Source organism: Muntiacus reevesi, chromosome 3 (genome assembly GCF_963930625.1).
Source record: "Muntiacus reevesi chromosome 3, mMunRee1.1, whole genome shotgun sequence".
Lineage (NCBI taxonomy): Eukaryota > Metazoa > Chordata > Mammalia > Artiodactyla > Cervidae > Muntiacus > Muntiacus reevesi.
In genome coordinates, this window is record NC_089251.1 from 29,492,014 (window position 1) to 29,514,669 (window position 22,656).

At 41.6% G+C, this 22,656-nt stretch overlaps 1 long non-coding RNA gene across 1 annotated transcript in view; it reads right to left on the reverse strand.

Moving 5' to 3' along the window:
* The window catches only part of LOC136163867 (uncharacterized), a 340,820-nt gene that overhangs the window by 29,005 nt on the left and 289,159 nt on the right, over positions 1-22,656 (reverse strand). Inside the window, exon 5 of the long non-coding RNA XR_010662300.1 lies at positions 10,905-11,018. This is a non-coding gene — a long non-coding RNA (uncharacterized lncRNA). The remainder of the gene's footprint in view (positions 1-10,904; positions 11,019-22,656) is intronic.

Below are 22,656 nucleotides of genomic sequence, written 5' to 3' on the forward strand. Positions count from 1 at the left end.
AGTAGCTACAGAAAAGCTGCCATTAAACCAACTTTCATATCCCGAGCCCAGCCAGGTGCCACCATCTGCTGCCAGAGTCTCTGCTGGAGCCTGGCATGAACCCTGCATCTCAGGTCAGTGTGAGGAGGGGGCTGCTTCTGGATTTTTTGTTCTCATCATCGGAGGCTTTCAAGGGTATTTTGCCTTCCAGATTTATTTCAGCAAGTTGCCGTTAATTGTGTTTTCAATTAGTTATGCTTAAAACATCTTGAGGTTTGGGCAACTGAAATTGCAGTGCATTAATAATTATTAAACAGAGGTTCTAATCCATTATTTATTGAATAAATTTTTAATACTAATGCAGAATCCATTGTCACTGCCACCATGAGTTTGGCCATTAAGGAAAAAGCTGACGGAAGAAAACTGAAGCTCCAGGATCCTTAAACAAAGGCCTGTGGAGCAGAGCTTCCTGGAGTAAAGATTGGCAGCTGTTTCTCTTTCATGTCTGTTTAATCAAGGCTTTGTTGCCTAGAGAGAGAGAGCGAGTTCCCACGTAGTAGGTACTTAGTAAATGTTTGCACAAGGAGCGAATGAATGAATGAGTAAATAAATGAATTTAAGAGGAATTAAACTAGGAGAGACTCTTTAAGATCTTTTTCTATTTTAACCATTAACAAACACTTAGAGCATTCAGCTAGGCAATGAAGTGTCCATGATGGATAAGACAGTAATCCCTTCCCTCTCAGTCTGACAGATCATCATAATACAAATTTAAATACAGTGATAATAAAATGTAGTAACCCCACGTGGCACAAAAACCCACGTGGGGGATGACCCTTGCTGGAGCAGTTAAAGAAGTCTTCAGTAAAGAGAGGGTGTGAGGCCCATATGCTGACTTTTCCAGATACAGAAATGAGGAAAAGATACCATAGCTAGCATACTTATGGGTACATGCAAAGACTTGGATGTGGGTGAAGTCAAGATCATGAGGAGTTTTTGAGGAGCATGGGAAGTGAGACTGGGGAGGTTGGAGAGGGAAATAAACCACACTGAGAAGTTGGTTTTCACTTGCAGACAAACCCGCAGGTGGGTGTCAAGCAATGGACTGCTTGGTCATATTTGTATTTCAGGGTAATTCGCGCTCTATGAATAATCTAAGCTCTATGCAAAGAGATTGTGGCTAAAACTGCAGGGATAGATAAGGAGAAGGGGTGGGATGAAGAGTGATCTAGCAGCCACAAGTATAGAACCGAGACACCATCTCTTAGAAAGGGTGAGGGGGTAAGAGATGACCCCAGTGTCTTGGCTGTACAGGTTTAGAGGAAGAAGGTCTAGGTTGAACATGTGTTCAGGGTGGGGCTGACAAATACAACAGAAAGCTCCAGAAATGCTAACTCTGAAGTCTCTACAGGATATCCAGGTGGAAACCCAGCAAGTGAGTAGATACAGAGGTCTGGAAATCAGCAAAAGCTATGGGTTGAACTCTAGATGGAGATTCACATATACAAGGTGGCAGTTTCAAGCATTTGTTCAGAATATACTACATCCAAAACTTGGCGAGATAAACCATTTGCTGAGGAGAGTCATTAAGAAGGATTATCTCTAAAATGCTTTAGTAAACTTAATGAAACATAGGAAGAGACTAACGTCTCTGTGTCCCACTCCAGTACTCTTGCCTGGAAAATGTTATAGATGGAGGAGCCTGGTAGGCTGTAGTCCATGGGGTCACACAGAGTCAGACACGACTAAAGCGACTTAGCGGAAGCAGCAGCAGCAGCAGCAATATCTCTGTGTAGGACAAAGAAAAGAAATACGGTAAGAAAGCAAAGCAGAGGAATGAAAAGAAATCTTTTTCAGAATCCATACCAGTCTTAGACTCAACTGAAAACGAACGGATCCATCAGTTAATATTACAAAGTACCACCTCTTATCTTAACCTTTAGGAATCCAGCAATACAAAGATGACATCATGCAGTCCCCTCCCACCCTCACCAAAATCCCTCAGACACTTTGAGCCTCAACTTTACCTGTCTGCCCCACCTGCTTTCCAGAATCTCCTCTGACCACTGAAGACTAGAGAGCTTCAACATCTGAGCACCTTTAGCCTTGTCAACCTTTGATCCTCTTAAGGCTCTGAGCAAGCACTGACCCTGTATACCTAAGGCTCCTGCAAGGTCACAACCCACCTCACCCCTACCCACAGATTCCAACAAGACCCAGCACAGGGCTGAGCATGTAACATTTTGTCCTGGAAATTTTTGGTCCCCCAGCAACACTGCCAGCCCTACAAGATCTCCACTCTCACCCCTGCCCCTCCTCCAGGGTGGCTCCATTTGGTCAGCCACAGAGATGAGCTCACATTAAACACCTCACATTAGGTGTTTAGGGAGAACTTGAGTGTAATGACCCATAGGATCTGGGTCCTCACACCTCCTCAGGCAACTTCTAGCACCAGCGGGACTCTGAGCCCCTGGCTCATGCAACCTCACCAGCTGGAGGGAAGGGAGATGGAGACAGAGGGAGGTGAGATGAGTTAGATCCAGTCACCTTCTGCCCCGCTTCTCACTGACATTCCTTCCTGGAAATACTTTAGAAGCCCTCAGTGTATGTGTGATGCTCAGTCACCTCAGCTGTGTCCAGATCTTCGTGACTCTATGGACCATAGCTCACCAGGCTCCTCTGTCCATGGGATTCTCCAGGCAAGAATACTGGAGTGGGTTGCCATTTCCTCCTCCACGGGATCTTCCCAACCCAGGGCTTGAACCTGTGTCTCCTGTACTGCAAGCAGGTTCTTTCCCACTGAGCCCCTGGGGAAGCCCAGACTTCCTCAGTACCGATATCCAAAGGATATGAGACACAATTCCTGTGACAGGGAAAGTGCTAGTGAGAGGGACGACGTCAGAATGTAAGAGTGGCCAAGACTACCTTTGGATGATGTGTGCACAGGCCGCTCGGAAATGAGGTCCATAAGAACTGCCAGAATCAGAGGTGTGGAAACAGAGCCCGCACAGGATGTGGAGCAGTGAGAAGTGAGCCAAGCCCAGAAGCCATCTTCATCCTTCCAGGCAAAACCCCTGACTCCTTCCTTCATCTTCTCACATTTTTCTATCTATCTTTCTACTCATTTTCCTACCACCATCCTAGATATGAGCTCCTTGAGACCAGGAACGTGAATTTCTTGCTTTTGTATTCTCTACAATGTCTAGCAATGACTTGGCACATTGTAAACCCTCAAAAAATGGTTGATGCCTACAGGAATAAGTGAGTCCTATTTTTAAGAAAGTTTATTTACTATGCAAGAGTTGAGAATTTCATAAATGAGCTTCAGTTCTTTCTAATCCATCATCAAGTTGGCAAGAAAATATAAAACAATACAGTGTCAAACTCTACTACTAAATACTGTAATGTGACTTTCTGAATACATCCTGCATATCCAAGAGGAACAGAAAGAGCAGAGGGGAGAAGTCGAAGGCCATTACATGACTGTGTGGGGTTTCAAACTGGGTCAGTGTCTTCCAGGAGGGACTGAAGATCCATTAATAACATTTGGATTTTAGGGGAAATCTTTTTAAAGGAAAATGTTGCGCCTTGCAAATATTCTGTGTCCTCAGGGAAAAGAAAGCCAAGGAAAGAAAAACTGCAGCCAGCCCACTCAGGAGGAATTGGGTTGAGGCCAGGAAATCAAAATGAGAATGAATTTAGCATTGGTGTTGCTGGAACTAATTATCAGGAAGATTCTTTATATATATATTTTTAAGGGCAGGAGGGAAGAAGGAGCAGTACTCTTCACTAAGATGACAGGTGATAATGGGCAGGAGTGGGATATTCCTTTTTTTAGCCACTGGATGTAGTATGATCATGCTACTGAGAGAGGCAGACCACTGTCACATTTGACATATAAATCCAATGACTTTTTCAATAACAAACATAAGCAATAAAACATATTATGATTTCAAAGATTACATGATCTAATTTGACTACATGACAACCTTCTAAATACAGTTACCATTGTCCCTGTCCACAGGTGAGAAATTGAGGGTCCCAAAGTTAACCAGTGGTAGATCTGAGACTCAAATGGATTTTTCCTGACTTCTATCCCTATGTGCTTTTTTCCCTCTGTTTGGCTTGGAGAACTTCCCAAAGACAAATTCCCTCTAGGTCTAGGAAATGGTGGTAGTTTTTATTCTCACATGAGAGCTGCAATGACTGAGGTTCCCGCTTACACAGAAAATTAGAGCCTTGGAGGCCCTGGGGTCTCTCTACCCAGTAGGACTTGAACCTCATAATTAGTAGCATGACACATCCACTTTTCCCAGGCATGGATTCATGATGGAGCTGGCCCACTTAGCAGCCTCAAAAGGTTTAGTTTGAAACAGGGCTGCCTAATGGCCCCATCAGAGGGCTGTTCATAGCTGAAACCCAAGGATCAGAGCAAGAAAGACACTTCTGAAATCATGAAACCTACTAGGGGACAGAAACTTTGGTGGCTTGTCCTTAGATTACACCTCCAACCCTGAGACCCCAGCTCCCTTAGGCTGCTGTTCCACCACCACACTCGCTGTGAAATAGGAATGAAAAGAGTTCACACATATGCTTGTTGTGAGTACACACTAGAACAAAAGAGCATGAATGAGCTCTTCTTAATATACCCCATCCTAGCTTAGGAAGAGAAGTCTAGACATGGGCACAATCAGCCTCTTTCTCTTTACTGCCGACCTTGACCCCAAAGACCAAATAAGAGAGAAGACAGGGATTCAGGACTCAGTATACCGTTAGGGTTCTCCAGAGAAACAAAACCAATAGGATTTATATAGAGAGATCTATCAAAGGAGACTGATTGTGGGAACTGGATAAGGTGGTCATAGAGGTGGAGAAGCCCCACCATCTGCCTTCTATAAGATGGAAAATTAGGAAATCCAGTGTCATTATGAGTCCAAGACCAAAGGCCTGAGGGCCAGGAGCTCCAGTGTCTGACGGTTGGAGAAGATACAAGTCCCAGCTCAAAAGAAAAAAGAAAAAAAATGGTGGGGGAGAGAATTCACCATCCCTTAGCTTTTTTATTCTATTTGGGTCCCCAACAGATTGGACTGGTAAGTGAGTGAGTGTGGATCTTCTTTACTCCATCCACAAAATCTAAATCCACAAAATGCTAGTCTCTTCCAGAAACATTCTCCCAAACAAACCCAGAAACAACATTTTACCAGCTACCTGAGCATCCCTTAAGATAATCAAGTTGACACATATACTTAACCATCCCATTCAGGATATACCTCCGAACAGAAGTCCAGCCAGGCTCTGTCCCCTGAATGTGGTTCTGAAACAGAGAAGTATACCTGCTCATTGGTGCCAACGGCACGGTGTTCCAGGGCTAATTGTGCCCACCCTGCCCTATGCAGACAATGAAAGCATGTCTTAAATGCAAACCAATCTCTTTTCCCTTGACCACACTAAACCTCCTAATTTCTCTTTCCCTCCTCTCCAGTTAGTAACTTAAGTCTGCTTGGAGCTAAATGACCCAGTTAATACAGCCTGGCTGGGAACATGGCTAGCTGTCAAAGCACCATCCTGCCCTCACTGGGGAGGGACCCTCACAGCACAGGGGCTCACACATGTGCCATGATTTTCTAGTCCATTCCAAGCTTAAGTTTCTAGGTCAAGAACTCAAGAGGCTAGCAGGTTCTGGATCCTCGCAAAGACAGCCAACATCACCTAAGTCTGACCTTGCCTGTCACATGGCTCATCTCCCTCCAGGTCTGGATGGATGAGCACAGGGTTTATGTTGTTTATTAAAGGGGCAATGCTTTCTCTTTTAGAGAAACGCACTGAGATATTTATATAGAGGAAATGTGATTTACAAGATTTCCTTCAAAACAGCCTGAGAGGGGGTTAAAGAGGCTTCTGAAATAAGCTTTGAGGACCTCCAAGCCAGAGGAAGTCCTGCGTTCCCACTGAAGGGGTCAGGTTACTCTTCCCAAGCTAAGTCAGAGCAACCACAGCGAGCACTCCCACAGTTCTGTCGCTGTGCACTAAACCAGCTTCATCTAAAGTAGGCAAAACTCCTCATCCCCTCCAAATAAAACAAAGCCACTCCAGGCTGCTTGTCTGTGGGCGTGGGACATGTACACAATACACTGGGTAACTGACTCTTACTACACTTCCTAAAGAAGGTGAGGCCGGCATGACTATAAGGAAGAGCCAACTAGTGCATCTGAGACATGACTTGAGATCATCCCCTGCTCCTAAGGCAGCCTGATCTAAATGAGTAGGAGGTTGGACTTTTTCCCCTGACTGTAAAAAAAAAAAAAAAAAAAAAAAAATTTATTGGAGAAGAGCTGCTGGAGAAATAACAACCACCTCAGATGATACCACCCTAATGGCAGAATGCAAAGAGGAACTAAAAAGCTGACTTAATGGATATGAGTTTAAGCAAACCCCAGGAAATAGTGAAGGACAGAGAACTCTGGCATGCTGCAGTCCATGGTGTTGCAGAGTCAGACATGACTTAGTGACTGAATAATACAATGTTGTGTTACTTTCTACCGTACAGCAAAATGAATCAGCTATATGTTATGCACATATCCCCTGCTTTGGATTTCGCCCCCATTTAGGTCACCAGAGAGCACTGAGTAGAGTTCCCTGAGCTCTGCAGTAGGTTCTCATTAGTTATCCATTTTATCCATAGTATCAACAGTGTGTATATATATCAATCCCAATCTCCCAATTCATCCTACTTTCCCTTCCCCTCCTTGGTGCTCATATGTTTGTTCTCTCCATCTGTGTCCTTACTTCTGTTTCTCAAACAAGATCATCTATACCATTTTTTTCTAGATTCCACATGTATGTGTTAATAACAAAACTTGTTTTTCTGATTTAGTTCACTCTGAATGACAGTCTCTAGGTCCATTCATGTCCCTGAATTTTTAGTGACATGGAAGCTGAGATGCAGCAAATTAAATCATTTTGAAGATTTTAAAAATAGTAGGTATTCAATAAATATTTACTTAATGAATGAAAATAATCAGACTGATACATCAAACTGCAGCATCTTCTTTCTTCTCCTCTAAGTGTCTCAACCTCTAGAGGTAAGGTAAGATCACAAAGAAATTATTTCATTGCACTGATTTCGTTTGATCCTAAGAGAGGTTCTGCTTTTCCAAAGAAAAGACCCCAATGCTGTGAAAGATTGAAGGCAGGAGGAGAAGGGGATGACAGAGGATGAGATGGTTGGATGGCATCACCGACTCGATGGACATGAGTTTGAGCAAGCTCCGGGAGATGGTGACGGACAGGGAAGCCTGGTGTGCTGTAGTCCATGCGGTCACAAAGAGTTGGATATGACTGACTGAACTGAACTGAGGTTCTACTTGTTTTTGAGAACTGTAAAGTGTGTCAGGTTGAATCATAGATAGGGCTTCCCCATTTTTAGAGCTACTGGCTGGAGACACCCCCTTAAAATTAGGATCCTAAGTTCCTGGTGGGGATGAATCCTTTCATGTTCACCTTCTTCATATGAAGCACCAAACCAGCTGCACCTGCAAGTTTTCTGCACGTTTCTCCCACCTAATGGAACTGGGCTTAATAGAGAACAGACAGACAGCGGCCACATCTGTTGTACTCAGAGAGGCAAACTTGAGGTGTATTGCTAAACTGGAGGTTAAGTGTGGGCCTGTAAGTTACTAAAATTATTAAACTGGGCAATGATTCCAACTTAGCCCCAGCCTCACCAAGGTCTTCCCCTGTGGTGCTGAGGAATGACCCAAGAGATGAGAAATCTGGTCATTTCTGATGATCAGAATCTCAGTGTCACTTTGTGTGTCTTAGCAAGACAGCTGGAATGTCATCTCAAATGTCACACAGTGTTCTTACATTTTTTCAAGGAGCCCTTGTATCATGTTAATAGAGCCTCAGGACATCTCCGTGGGGAGGGTGGGGTAGGGATTAGTATCCTCACTGTGTACAGGGCAATATACATCATTCAGCATCATACAATAAGTCACCTGCCATCAGACAGGAGTCACTGGCAGAGTTGGGTCCAAACCCTGGGGGTGGCCTCCAACTCTCCCTACTGGTGACAGCTGTCACTCACTGTCACCATTTCTGGTGCTCAGTACACTCCTCTGGGCCCTCTACACCCTGAGAGATCAGAAAGATATCTATCAGAAAATATCTGTCTTCCTCAACTTTTCTCTCTTTACCATCCTTCTCCTGAACATGGTGTGGAACTCACAGGCATGAGGCCAGGTGTGCAAACATTAGCTCTTCCTGAACCTTCTGGGGAGAGTGCCATATGACATATTTCTAGATTAATTTGGGGAGAGTTATTGTCATGAATGTCCTATTCATAAACACAGCACTTTTTTCTTTTTTAAAGTCTTAAATGTCCTTTAATATGGTATTTTCTTCTTGTGTTTTACACATTCTTCATTAAATTGATCCTTATATGCCCTGCAGGGTTTTCTTGATATTGTGAATGGCATGTTATACTCAGTCATGTCTTCAATTTTTTTTACTTCTGATGTAGAAAGACACTATATATTTTTACATCATCTTGTTTCATAACTGAACTCCCCAAGTGGTTCTAACAGTTTGTTGATTCTGATGGTTTTTATAAAAAGATAGTACCAGTCTTATATCATCTTTTTAAATTTTGTGTGTGTGTGTGTGTCTTTTTGTGTATGTGTTACTTCATTGACCAGGACTTCCAGAATTCTGTGAACTAGAGTGATTTTTGTAATTTAAGTCATTATTTTTGTCTTGGTTGGTTTAGCTAAAGATTTGTCAATTTTGTTGGTATTTTCAAAGAAACAACTTTTGCTTTTTTTATATTCTCCATCATTTTCTATATTTCTATAATTTATGCTCAAATCTTGTTTCCTTCCTTCTGTTGGCTTTTTTATCAAATAGGAAAAAACTTGATCCTGGGAAAGATTGAAGGCAGGAGAAGGGGTTGACAGAAGATGAGATGGTTGGATAGCATCACTGACTCAATGAATAGGAGTTTGAGCAAACTCTGGGAGATAGTGAAGGACAGGGCAGCCTGGCATGCTGTGGTCCACAGGGTCACAAAGAATTGGACATGACTGAGTGACTGAACAACAATAAGAAGGATAAATCCATTTCAGATTTTCACCAATTTAGTTACACTGTGATATAGCAATGTCACTCCTATATAAACTTATACCTTCTTTTCCCCTGTTGTGCTGTTATTGGTATACATATTATATGTAGATAAGCTACAAACCTCAAAATATACTCTCATGTTATGACTTTATATAATTTTATGTCTGTTAAAGAAGTTTAGAAAATAGAGGAGAATTAATATTTATTTATAGAGTTTATTATATTTACCATCTTATTTGCCATTTCTGGTTCTTTGTTCCTATAAAAATTCAAGTTACCAACTAGTGTCATTTCTTTGTTCCAATACAGTTTTCTCCCACATATCTCCTGGTACTTGTGTTGTCAAAAAATAGCATTTCTCTTTGCTAAAATCCCAAACAATAGAATTGTACACATATTGCTCAATAAATTAATTTTTAAGTCAGTTGAGAAGAAAAAAGAGTATGCTTTTATACTATCTATTATAATAACATAATTATCTTTTAGTCGTTCTTTTTTTTAATATGGTTTCAAATACTGCTTGGAGTCATTTTTTTTTTAAATCCTGAGAATTTCCTTTAGTATTTCTTGCAGACCTGCCAGCAACAAAAGCTCTCAGATTTTGTTTATATGGGAATGTTTTTATTTTATCTTCATTTTCAAAAGATTGTTGTGCTGGATATATGAATCTTGGTTTGACAAGTTTGGTTTTTTTGTTGTTGTTGTTGTTGTTTATCCACCACTTTGAGTTTATCAACCCACTGCCTTATGGGCTCTATTGTTTCCAATAAAAATTAATTCCCAATACTATTGAGGTCTCCTTTTGTATCACGAGTCACATTCTCTTGCTACTTGCAGCTCTTTTAAAGTGATATGTCTGGGCATAAATCTGTTTATGGTCATCATTTGGAATTTGTTGAGCTTCCTGGTTGTGTAAATGAATGGTTTTTATCAAATTTAGAAAGCTTTCAGCCATAATTTCGTCAAATACATTTTTTTTGCCCTCTTTTATCTTCTCCTTATGGTATTCTCATTACACATATGTAGCCCATATTTCTCTGAGTCTGCTCATTTTTCTTCACTTTTTCTGTTATCCAGATTGCATAGTTTTTAATTGTACCATTAAGTTCATTGATTCTTTCTTCTCGCAAATTAAACCTACAGGTAAGCCCCTGTAGTAAACTTTTAATTTTGATTATTGTACTTTTCACCTTCATCATTTCCATCTTGCTCTTTATCATTTCTATTTCTTCATTATTATTCTCTGTTTTATTAGACAGAGCAATTACACTTCCCTTCCTCCCTTTATTTAAAGTGCAGTTTCCTGCAGTTCTTTGAATAGATTTATAATGCTGGCAGGCCTCATTTTATTGCACTATACTTTATTGCACTTCACAAATACTGCACTTTTTACAAATAGAAGGCTTGTATCAACCCTGCATCAATCAAGTTCATCAGCACTATTTCTTGACAGGATTTGCTTACTTCATATCTCTGTGTCACATTTTGGTAATTATCACAATATTTTCCATTATTAATATTAATAACATAAATTATTGTTATATTTATTATAGTGATTTTACCTGTGATCAGTGATCATCGATGTTATTACTATAATTGTTTTGGCATTTTTTAACAATAAAGTATTTTTAAATTAAGATATGTATGCTTTTGAGACATAATGCTATTTCACACTTAACAGACTATAGTAAAGTATAAACATAGCTTATATACACACTGTGAAATCAAAAACTTAGTGAGTCAGTTTGTTGTGATACATGCTTTATTGAAGTTGCCTGGAACCAAACCATTGCCTGGAACCAAACCTGCAATATCTCTGATGCACGCCGATAACTGGGGCTTCTCTGGTGGCTCAGCGGTAAAGAATCTTCTTGCCAATTGAGAAGACACGGGTTCAATCCTTGGGTCAGGAAAATCCCCTGGAGAGGAAATGGCAATTCACTCCAGTATTCTGGCCTGGGAAACCCATTGACAGAGGAGCCTGGTGGACTACAGTACATGGGGTCGCAAAGAGTCGGACATGATTTAGCAACTTAACAACAATGCCTATAATTACTTTAAAGTCTCTGTCTGCTAAATCTGACATTTGATCCTTGACTGACAGTTCCTGTGGCCTGCTTTTTTCCCATCTGGATCACCTTCTATTTCTTTGCATGTTTCATAATTATTGAAAACTGGACATTTTAGATAATGTACCTCTGTATGCTGATCTCCTCCTCTGGGGTTTGTTGTTGTTTGCTATTTGTTTGATGAGCTAGCTGGACTATTTTGTAGCTTATTTCTCCCTAAGAAAGCAGCCTCTGATATCCCTGCTCAGAGGGTTCAGCCTTGGGCATGCATATCGTCACTCTGGGATGCCAGTGATTTTATTAGTTATCTTTTTGTCTCTTTTGCTGATCTCTCTGTTGTCTGCCTCCATTGATACTGTGCCCAGCTATTAGCCTCCACTAATTGCTGACTGATTATTCTATTATTTTGACAATGCCCTGGGGCATAAATTGCTCCACAGTCTGTTGCAATTAAATGCAGGTCCCTTTGCAGGGGTAATCTTTGAGGACAGTCTTGGAGGTTTGTTTTAACCCCAGGAGGGTTCTTGTTAGCGATCTCTTTCTATAGTTCTCTCTGGTAAATTTCTATATGGTCTAATTTCTATATGGTTTAGCTTGTTGGTCCCATAGTACTACAATTTCCTCTTAATTGCTTGTCACTATAATGTCCATTGGTTTGAAGAATACTCCTGGGCTTGAACTTCCTCATACCACGGTACAAATAAAGTCAGTTCTCTCAGGGATAGCTTTAGAGCTCTAATTCTTATGGCCTGTCTCTCCTCTTGAGCAGCAAATCTATACCATTGCTCCATAGCTGGGAGCAGGGATAATGACCTACTTCTCTCAGAGTCACACCCGTGATCCTTGATCTTTAACAGTATCATGGGCTAGGGCAGCAGCCTTCATCTTTGCAGCTTGCATTTCCTGGAAAGGAGCCTTTGCCTTATAACCAAGCTAGGGTAAGGTGACTGCCCTCTATCTCTGGCCTTCCATGCCTGAAATATATTTTCCACCTTATAAGTGGGGACTGGGTAGAGGAAGAAAGCCCCATAACTCTCAGTTATTCTTGCCAGGAGTAAAGCCTCTGAAACACACAGATGGGAGTGCTGGTAGGGTGAGATGTGCTGATGGCCTGTCCTTCCCTAAGAGACATCACAGCCCTTATCAGGGAACTGAGTGAAAAAGGAGACCTGTGGTCCTGGTTGCATTTGCCTGGAGTGGGTGTTAGGGTAGCTGGAAGAGTGAGAAGTGAGGGACATGAATTGCAGCACAAATTTTTCACACTGTTAATGCTCTTATTGAGATTCAGTAAACTATCTTGAGTAAATATTTCATTTGCTGTATACCCTGAAGACAATTTCCAGAGACTCTGAATGGGGAGGGTCCATGGAGCATCTTAAATCACCATTCTAAAATTGTGTCACCACAAGTCATTTTGGGGGTGGTAAATGCGGGAGACCCAGGTTCGATCCCTGGGTCGGGAAGATCCCCCTGGAGAAGGAAATGGTAACTCACTCCAGTATTCTTGCCTGGAGAATCCCATGGACAGAGGGGCCTGGTAGGCTACAGTCCACGGGGTCGCAAAGAGTTGGACATGACTGAGCAACTTCACTTCACTTCACTTCACTGATGGTAAAGAACCCACCTGTCAATGCAGGAGACTAAGAGACATGAATTCGATTCCTGGATTGGTAAGATCCCCTTGAGGAGGGTATAGCAACCCATCCCAGTATTTTTGCCTGGAGAATGCCATGGACAGAGGAGACTGGCAGGCTACGGTCCACAGGGTTGCAAAGAGTCAGACACGACTGAAGCAGCTTAGCACACAGGCACAGACGGTAATATGCATTGTAAGATACTGGCGGCAACTTGGATCCTGGACCAGTGAGAATGGAGACAAAAAGTAGAAGAGATAAAAAATGTAGAGTGTTGGGGAAGAGATAGATAAAAAGGTGCAAGAGATGTCAAATCATAAGTTTGATCATATTGCAAGAACAAATAAAAGTGAATCTAACTTCAGCCAGCGGCAACTCTGGACACAACTTGGAGGTGTGCAGACATGGTCTTTGGCAGCTCTGCCTTCCATCTGTGAGCTTCTCCCCATTCTGGTAGCCTCCAGGTGAGGGGATTTGTATTCTGGACTTTTTTCTCCCTCATATGATCTCTTTCCAGCTCTGTGTTTAAGTTCTAGAGGAAGTTGCCAGCCCCTAATTCACACTAAAGGAGGTGTCACTGTCTGGGAACTGCTTAATGTGAGATCCTGCTATTGGAATTTGCCTTTTAACAGAGAAAAATCCTACTCATCCCAAATGCAGAATCATCTAATTGGGAAATTTAAGAATTCATCACTAGATCAGCCCAGGAGAGATTAGGCCAGAGAGAAAGGGGTTCTTCTGGAACATTAATTGAGGCATTTTCACACATTCCTGAGGCCTCTTGAGCCAGACATTTTGGCTGTGGAATTTCTAGCATGTCCACAAATCTGAGGAAGCACACTTTCTCAGTAAGCACAGCTGCTCTCCATTTGGTTAATGATAGCCCATCTCAAATTTGGTGTATGCAAACAACAGAGCTAGCAAGCCCAGCTCTATACAGCTTGCTCAGAAAGGCCTCTGTGCCTTAGGTTGCCACACAGTGTCTGGGAGAGACAGAAGTGTCTGTGTTGGGTTCAGTGCATCAAGGCTGGACTGTGTCAGGGGAGTGCCAGGGATAAACACTGCGATATACTGTGATCTACCAGCATTCAGTAGCAGACAGGGCAGTGAAGGGATTGCAGAAAGATACCAAGGGCTATGCTAGTAGCAATGACAAAGAAGGAGCTTCTAAGGGTAGTAGATTCCCAAATCTACACAAAAAGAAACTGGTTCTCAGAAAAGATATCAGGCCAAAGTCATACACTTAGTAAATATTTAAAAAGTTAGAATTCAAGTTTTGATATTTTGATTCCAAAGAACATGTTCTGTGTTTTGTGTTTTCTTTTTAACTGATTATTTTACTTTGGATGATTGTTTAGGGCAGCAAACGTGTCCTTTATGAAGTTTTTCTGAACTCACAATGTATGTGTCTTTAAATAAAGTCATCCCTAAGAATTAAATCCCTTTGTGCCCTACTAAACTTCCCCAGAGTGAGTTTTGCTCCAACCATTCCAAGCTAATCCCCCCTGTCCATGGTGCTGACTTTAAAGACCTGCATAGTTGGCATAAAGCAAAAACGAAGTAATCTGAATCTGGGTTGTAAGGGATCTTGAATACTACTCTGAACCTGGCCATTTAAAATCAGTAAAGGCTTTTCCAAATCCTCTGTTTTAGCCCACAAGTCTTTCCTCTTTTCCAAAATCACCAGGTTGAACTGGAGAGAATACATGAGGCTTTCAATTAACAAAAATTGTTCAAACCAGTTATCTTTTCAGTTCCATAATTCCAAAGATTCTACTATCTGGGAATAAACTGATGAAAAGAGAACATGAGAAAATCTATTTCATAAACATCAACACAGATCTAACCAGAGTTCAAATAAAAAGAATCAGACTAGAAACCATCAAGTAGGACTGAAGCCACAGCACTGAGCTAATGCAGGGTGCTGAAGCTGGTACTGAGAACAAAGGCTGGAGACAGAGTATGTCTTTATATCTGGTACAGAATTGATTTTCAAGCCATAAAAATGTTAGTTAAGGAACACTGACATGAACTAGGGCAGGGTAGGGGGGGAAAGTTGGAAAATAGCAAGTGCAATTTCAGGCTTATGAGAAACAGAATTAAAGTTAAGGGAAGGAAGGCAATCTATTGTTGTCCAGAAACTGGCAAACAGCACAGCCACTGCATCATTATAGTGGCAACAACCTGCTGTGTTCATTTGTCTCTGAGCTGTCTGACCTAGGAGCTGAGTGATTTATCTACTTTCCACAGCTTCAGCTGGACCAGGCCAAGAGGATAACTTGGAGAAAGGGGTGGTAGTGGGGGTGCTGACACTCAAGCACCAAGCCAATGAACTCCATATGTCTTGTGTTAGAGAGCATGTTCATAAATCAACCAATATCACACATTTATTTCACACCTACTATAAACAAATCTCTGTGCTAGAAAGATGCTGGTCATACAAAGATTGAAAAGGGCAGAGTCATTGGTCTTGGAGAGCTTAGAATCTAGTGGCAAAGATTAAACACACAGAAAATAAATTAGTAACGTACATTAGGCCATGGCTAGAGACGACAAGAGCTATTAGAATACAGAGGAGGACTGTCCACTTTCATATCAGGGAAGGCTTCTGAGAAGAGATAGCACCTGAATCGAATTTAAAGAGCAGGCAGAATATGCAGAGGAAGGAAAAAATGGGGATGAGAACTTGGGAATAAAGCAATTATTAAAGCCTCAGAGGCAGGATTGAGTTGATTATGTTTGGAGAAGGGTCACACTGCTCATGCAAAGACAAATTCATCACCTATAATGTAGATATAAGACAGATAATACCCAAATTCTCCACATCAAGGGAGAGAGGTGAGGCAGCAATGAATACTCAAGTCTCTGTATACCAATACTGGGCTGAAACACTTTGTCAAAAAGTGAATGACATCCAGTATGAAAATTAAATGTCTAGGTTTCTGGTCACAAGATATTCTGCTAGGGTATAGAAAAACATCCAGACTAAGCATTGTTTCACCCCATGATCCTCCCCAAAAGTTATCTGCAACCAGAATAGTGTATCTACCTCAAGCTAGCATGCTCTTATCCTAGTAAATAAGAAAATTCAGTAATGAGGCTTAATTCCAGCAGGAAGAATAGAGAGTCCACAAGAATTGTTAGAAGTTACACAAATAACATTACGTTCACCTGTCTTGGGTTCAGTGACCTCATTGCCGACTTGCAACACCAGTTAAATACATCACATCCTCATTAGAAGTTGACTATCTTAAAGAGCAGCCACCACAGCACAACAATTTAGAGAGTCAGCAAACAGATTAGAGGGAGGAAGGAAAGCTGAGGAAGCCTCAAGGTACAAGGAAGAAAATATCATTTCTAATTCTAGATGTATTTCTAAAACATACCTAATTTTTAATTCTAGCCCATGGAAGGAAAGGGAAGAAAGTCAAGATGAAAATTAAGATGCCAAATCTCAGAGATAGTGGTTTTAAAATAATAGTCTTGTTTGCATTACAACAAAGGGGACCTGGGTGTGTGAAGGGGGAGGCCAGAGCAAACATGTACTTTGGAGTTGCAAACAAATCTGCTACAGAGGACTCATCCTGAGGAAAGATCAAAGATATATGTCTTCAGGCAAAGAGAATTCAAACAAACAAAAGCAAATAAAAAGGTATCTAGCAATTTGGTGTTATTCAACTAATGGAAATTCTAGAGGAAAAAATACAAACTCCATGCAAAGAGAGGAGCCCACCTGGACGACAACTGAGACCTGACTACACTGTAACATGGAGAGCAGGCTCTAGAGCATGCTCAGTGATCTCCCAATTGCCAACTTCTGCACATTCACATGCATCAAGCCATCATGGAAGTCAGCTCCCTTGATGTGTTCAACTCTTGAGGCTCCCTGGCCCATTGACTTCTGCCACCAGCAACTTCTTAGTTCTCCTTCAATGTTTCCTAGCAAACCAATTCAGCCTCCTTTTCAGGACACTCCTTCTCTTCTCTCCTCTGGATTGATGGTGTTCACCCTGAAATTCTTTCTCTACTTCTTTCCCATATTAAACTCAATCCCAGGAAGAGAAGGGCAAAAAGCTTAGAATTTAACCTTGTGGATCTCCAATGACTATCTTGCCAATGTTGGCCAATGTACTTCGCCACTCTCAATTGGTTTCCTTACCAATAAAACACAGATAATAATATCTTCTCGTTTATGTCAGTTGACTGTTTCAAAAATCACATGAGATGATAAAAGGGAGAGTGTTTTAAAGAATGAAAAGACATTGTTAAGTTGTTCACATCTAAGATAAGATGGATGATGAAAACTGTAGTGAATCCACTCTCATCTGGACTGCATCTCCTACAGCTCCTTCATTGTTTCTCTTCCCACTAACTTGGTTCCAAACACAACCCTCAAGTTGTGCCCCAAACATGCTGATTGCTCCCCTTGCTTCCTTCTACCTCCATTTTATCACTCTTAAGACAATCATTTAAAAAAACCCTTAGTTTAGGACATGGATTGGGGGAGAATTGGGATCAACTTGGACAAGTCAGCAGCTGTTGTAACTGTAAAACACATTTTTGTTCTACCAAGAAACAGTATTTTGTTTAACCATGAAGACTCTGAAGTTATACTTCCTGGGTTCAAATTCCATCTTTACCAATACGACTTGCTCTTTGACCTTAGGTAAATTACTTGACCTTTCTGTGCCTCAAATTCCTCAGCTATAAAACAGGGATGTTAATAGCATAACAGTATCTACCTCATGGGGTTCTTGTAATTTTTACATGAAATAAGACACATATACTATCTGAGACATCATAAATATGGAATAAATATTCAGTTTAATTTCATATAGTTAGAGGTGGTAACAAGAACTTAATCATTAAACAAATATTCAAGGATTAATTAGAAATCTACTTGCTCCAGGAACTGAAAATACAGGGAGAACAAAGCAGAGTTCTACTCAGATTTATCAGTCTACTGTGAAATATAAACAAGTAAATAAGAAATTGAAGCAGTGATGAGTGGTGTGATAGGGAAAATATACAAGATGCAGTGAAAACTCACAGAAAGGACTTCTTGGAAGGACAGAAATGGGGGGAAAGTAATAAGGTGCTTTGGGCTAAATTTTGTCACCCCGAAAGTCACATGTTGAATTTCTAACTCCCAGTACTTCCCAATGTGAATGTACTGAGAAATAAGGTATTTAAAGAGAAAATTAAGGTTAAATGAAGTCATTGGATCAGGTCCTAATGCAATGATGTCTTTATAGGAGGAAAAACCTAGGATACACACATAAAGGGCAGACCAAGAAGACACAGGAGAAGATGGCCATCTATTAGCCACAAAAGTGAGGTCTTCACAGGAAATCAACCCTGACAACATCTTCATCTTGGACTTTCAGCCTCCAGAACTGTGAGGACATAAACCTTTGCCACTGAAGCCACACGGTCTGCGTACTTTGTTATGGCAGCCCTAGTGTACACAGTGTATTCTTGCCATCTCTTCTTAACATCTTCTGCTTCTGTTAGGTCCATTCCGTTTCTGTCCTATATTGTGCCCATCTTTGTATGAAATGTTCCCTTGTTATCTCTAATTTTCTTGAAGAGCTCACTAGTCTCTCCCATTCTATTGTTTTCCTCTCTTTCTTTGCATTGTTCCTTTAGGAAGGCTTTCTTGTCTCTCCTTGCTATTCTTTGGAATGCTGCATTCAGATGGGTATATCTTTCCTTCTCTCCTTTGCCTTTTGTTTCTCTTCTTTTCTCAACTATTTGTAAGGCCTCCTCAGACAACCATTTTGCCTTTTTGCTTTTCTTTTTCTTGGGGTTGGTTTTGATCACCTCTTCCCTGTACAAAGTTACGAACCTCCAACCATAGTTCTTCAGGCACTTTGTCTATCAGATCTAATCCCTTTAATCTGTTTGTCACTTCAGTGTATAATCATAAGGAATTTGATTTAGGTCATACCCAAATGGTCTAGTGGTTTTCCCTACTTTCCTCAATTTAAGTCTGAATTTTGCAATAATGAGTTGATAATCTGAGCCACAGTCAGCTCCTGGTCTTGTTTTTGCTGACTGTATAGAGCTTCTCCTTCTTCAGCTGCAAAGAATATAATCAATCTGATCTTGGTACTGACCATCTGGTGATGTCCATGTGTAGAGTCATCTCTTGGGTTGTTGGAAGAGGGTATTTGCTATGACCAGTGTGTTCTCTTGGCAAAACTCTTGTTAGCCTTTGCCCTGCTTCATTTTGTACTCCAAGGCCAAGCTTGCCTGCTACTTTAGGTATCTCTTGACTTCCTACTTTTCCATTCCAGTCCCCTATGATGAAGAGGACATCTTTTTTTTTTCCCCCTTTGGTGCTAGTTCTAGAAAGTATAGTAGGTCTTCATAGAACCATTCAACTTCAGTTTCTTTGGCATTAGTGGTTGGGGCATAGCCTTGGATTACCGTGATATTGAATGGTTTGCCTTGGAAACGAACTGAGACAAAGGTCCATATGGTTAAAGCTATGGTTTTTCTAGTAGTCATGTATGGATATGAGAGTTGGACCATAAAGAAGACTGAGCACCAAAGAATTGATGATTTTGAAATGTGGTGCTGGAGGAGACTCGAGAGTCCATTGGATTGCAAGGAATTCAAAGCAGTCAATCCTAAAAGAAATCAATCCTGAGTATTCATTGGAAGGACTAATGATGAAGCTGAAGCTCCAATACTTTGGCCACCTGATGTGAAGAGCTGACTCACTGGAAAAGATCCTGATGCTGGGAAAGATTGAAAGCAGGAGGAGAAGGGGATGACAGAAGGTGAGATGGTTGGATGGCATCACTGACTCAATGGACATGAGTTTGGGCAAGCTCCGAGAGATGGTGCAGGACAGGGAAGCCTGGCATGCTGCAGTCCAGAGGCCCACAGAGTCAGACATGACTTCGTCACTGAACAACAAGTGTACAGAGGATGTTTCAGTGGGATCTTCATCCCACACCTGAGACTGAGTGTGAGTAGCAGAGAGCCAGGGCAGAAGACAGGGCCACAAGAGAAAGGTCAATGCCACAACTGCTCATAATACAACTTTTCATCTGTATATACACCAATGAATACATATATATATTCATATATATTCCAAGTACTTTGGAACATATTATTAACTTCTTTTGTCCTCACAACAGCCTTGAGGTGGCTGGACACATATGATTCATAACTATCACTGATTCCCAGAGATCAAAATTAAGATTCAGACAGACACATGATAAAGGCTGGCATGGGGCTGAACTTGACTCCCCCAAACTAGATAAGTGCAAAACTGTAGGTCTTAGTAAAGAAATAACAAAGCTATCTCTTCCTTGTATTTGGTACTGAATATAGTTTATCTTTATTGATGTCATGGAGCAGGAAAAAATTTAATTTCAAGTATAATCTTATTCAGAAACAGCTAAATAATGTAAGATAATCAGTTTGGAGGCAGATAACAAGAAAACAATTTGAAAAAGAAAGAATGGTTGAAGATGGGCTTACAGATGAATTAGGCCAACAGATAAAAAGGGAAACTGAACACAACAAATGTTTTACAGGGGTTGTGGGCACTGGGTAAATTTGGTGAAATCTATGTGTTATTCATTGAAGAAGAGAGGTGAATAGTGAATCAAAACTTCTCCCCTAGTCCTCAAACATCTTCAATGGTGGTTTAAGCAGTCTGCTCCCCACACCTGGCACATCTTCCTTGAGGTTAACAAACCTGGGTTTAGTGCTTTCAGATGAATCCACACTGCATGAGCACTTCTAAAAGGTAACAAAGTGGGACTTCTCTGGGGGTTTAGTGGATAAGAATCCTCCTGCTAATGCAAGGGATACGAGTTTACCCCACATCCCACAGAGCAACTACAGCCCGTCCGCCACAACTCCTGAGTCTGCACTCTGCATTCTGTGAACCATAACTACTCAGCCCAAGGCCACAACTACTGAAGCTCAAGTACCCTAGGCCTTCTCTTTCAAAAAAAGAGAAGTCACTGCAGTGAGAAGCCCACCTACTGCCATGAAGAGTAGCCCCTGCTCACTGCAACTGGAAAGCCCACACACAGCAACGAAGACCCAACACAACCAAAAAATATTAATTAATTTAAAAATTAAAAAAGTAGCAATGGGAGGTTGGTGTTTCCACTATTCTGACACAGTCTAGTGATGGGATGTTGACTGAGTTAACTAAGAAAGCGTTCTTAAAGCATCCCCTCAGTTTCCTCACCTGTAAGATGTGTGCTAAGTCGTGTTTAACTCTTTGCGACCCCATGGACTGTAGCCTGCTAGGCTCCTCTGTCCATGGAATTTTCCAGGAAAGAATACTGGAGTTGTCATGCCCTCCTCCAGGGGATCTTCCCAATCCAGGGATCAAACCTGCGTCTCCTGCATTTCCTGCAGATACGTTACCACTAGCGCCACCTGGGAATGGGGCCTCATTTAATGTGAGCGCTAAATGAAAGAATTAGAGACCTAAGGCTTGGTCTAAAGCATTGTGCCTGGCAGAGAGTAACAGTGCCAGGATGAACAGTAGGTCCTTATATAAAATTTTAGGAAAGAAAAGGAGCTGCTTCTAACTTGAGACTGCAGAATGTTTTAGATACAACTAAGCTCCTTTCCATTCTGAACTTGACACTATTAAAATGCATCAGTTAAGGATTAACATTTCCATGGCCATGAGATTCCCCAGAGCAGACAAACAACAACAGCTGATAGCACCCAGCATCACCTTCCTACTTTCTGAGATGAGCAAGCTAGAGTCAAAAGAACTGAGTGATGTCAAGTAAATATATGGGAGCCTGTCATTGCAAAGTTCCTAATAAGGTTTCCAGGTGATTCATTGGGTGACAGGAGGCATCTGACTCACCCAGGCTGCCCTTACTCACATCCGCAGATGTGATGGACACCTGGGATCAGATAGTGCTTTTTCAGAGCAATCCAAGGTGTTCTTCAGAGGACATTGAAAACACAATTACTCCCTTGAGAAATGATGAGAAGCAAAAATATCAACTATATTATCTTCACCAAGGTACAAGCACTGGAAAGATGAGAACCAATATTTTCCAGGGAGAGTTGTTGTTCAGTGGCTAAGTTCTGTCTGACCCTTTGTGACCCCCATGAACTGCAGCACATCAGGCCTCCCTATCCTTCACTATCTAGCAGTGATGCTATCCAACCATCTCATCTTCTGTTGCCCCTTTTTCCTCTTGCCCTCAGCCTTTCCCAGCATCAGAGTCTTTTCCAATGAGTCAGCTCTTCACATCACGTGGAAAGAGAGGTGCTCTTTTTCAAGCCTATAAGTGGTCAACACGAGAACCGCCAGATTCCCCCTGGGGCTCATGGCAGTGGGCTGTACATGTCTGTATAGTCACAGAGTGCCGTATTATAGGAACATGTCACTAAGCCAAAGGACTTCTGTACAGGGCATCCCATAAATTCTGAGCAGTGAATGAGGCCTCATCTGGCTGGACTCCAAAAGCAGAGCGTTTGGGAATATGACCTTGCTACACAGAGCCTCCAGATAGTGAATTGAGGACAGCCTGCCAGTCACCACGAAAGATGCTCCTGGACAGCCCTCTGCAAGCGTGCAATCTTCCCACCACATCCTCTTTGCTTCTCTCTACTTCCACACAAGCTCCTGCACCCTTCCAGGAATTCCTGATATTGATGTGTTATTTGATTTCTGCTGAAACAATGCTTTTAACATTGTTCAAATGTTCCGCCTCCCCTCCTTAATCTTAACTTCTTCAAGGGCAATAGGAAGCCAGTCTCCAATTTGTCATGTTCCCTGTTCTTTCTCCAAACCCTGCCCCAGACCTCACTTCAGCCCTAACCTCAGCACAGGCCCCACACTTATGCCT